Raw genomic sequence first — 1,030 nt, 5'->3', positions numbered from 1 at the left:
TGTGTGTATTTATTTGCTGGACATGGGATTAACTGTAAAAACCCGGTATAACCCGGGATAACGGATCTATCAGCTTTAGGGAACCCCGACTGACAGGATTGTTTTTCTTCTTTTTATTTTTATATGGTATAAAAATTATGTCCGCATATTTTAGTAGGCCTATAACATTTTTTATACTCTGTCACGTATAGCACAGAGAGTGAGAATGAAAAATAATATTTGATTCATGAACAAATTTTTGACAGAACTATCTAACTATCTGACTATCAGAGGAAAAAATAAAGACAACAGTTACACCCCATTTTTTTCATAAAGAACAAACAAAATTGTAATTAGTAGAGTTTTATTTCTAAAATGAATCAAACTAATAAAAAATAAACATAGCTTACATACCCTTTCATTCAAAACTACGCCATCGTTGCTTAAATAAAGTTTGAATACACTACTAGTTTAAAATCACAGTATAATATAATTTGTGTAAGCCTATGAAACACACCTATATCTCGTAATAGCCTAATTACAGTTTAATTTACATTAAATACTAGCTAATGACAGCCCCACTTTGCACATGCGCATTACAATCCAATACCTGCGCATGCTCGTCAAACATCCAATACGTATTGGATCTGATCCAGCTACGTCATCGTGCTACAGGCTGCAGCGAGGACACACTCGAATTCTATGCATTATAATTTAATAAAAATGTATTATCAAAAACGTTGGTAATCAAATTATTCATAAAACTTTAACAATTCAGTAATTTACTAATTTATCATTAAAACACTGATGAATTCATTCTTGAAAATAAAATGAATGTAGAGAGCAGCTGATCTTGGATGTCTCCATTTAATCTTGTGAATAATGGAAATTAATTAGATATTTACAAGATATTAATGAGATGTGATTTGTGGTTTTTCTTTCTTGTGGTGTACCAGTAGCTCATATACTGTTAGATTTGATTACAGGAGCGAGTGAATGAGTTTAATCTCTCTCTCTGTGTGTGTGTGTGTGTGTGTATGTGTGTGTGTGT

General features: G+C 31.9%; 1 protein-coding gene across 1 annotated transcript in view; it reads right to left on the bottom strand.

Annotated features, from left to right (window-relative positions):
- Positions 1-1,030, bottom strand: part of LOC107685045 (proto-oncogene vav-like) — a gene marked incomplete at its 5' end in the record, with an annotated part of 37,143 nt that overhangs the window by 32,260 nt on the left and 3,853 nt on the right. The gene's annotated exons all lie outside the window — the stretch shown is intronic.

The sequence above is a fragment of the Sinocyclocheilus anshuiensis genome, unplaced genomic scaffold (assembly GCF_001515605.1).
Source record: "Sinocyclocheilus anshuiensis isolate Anshui unplaced genomic scaffold, SAMN03320099.WGS_v1.1 scaffold565, whole genome shotgun sequence".
NCBI lineage: Eukaryota > Metazoa > Chordata > Actinopteri > Cypriniformes > Cyprinidae > Sinocyclocheilus > Sinocyclocheilus anshuiensis.
This window is presented reverse-complemented; position numbering and strand designations above follow the sequence as displayed.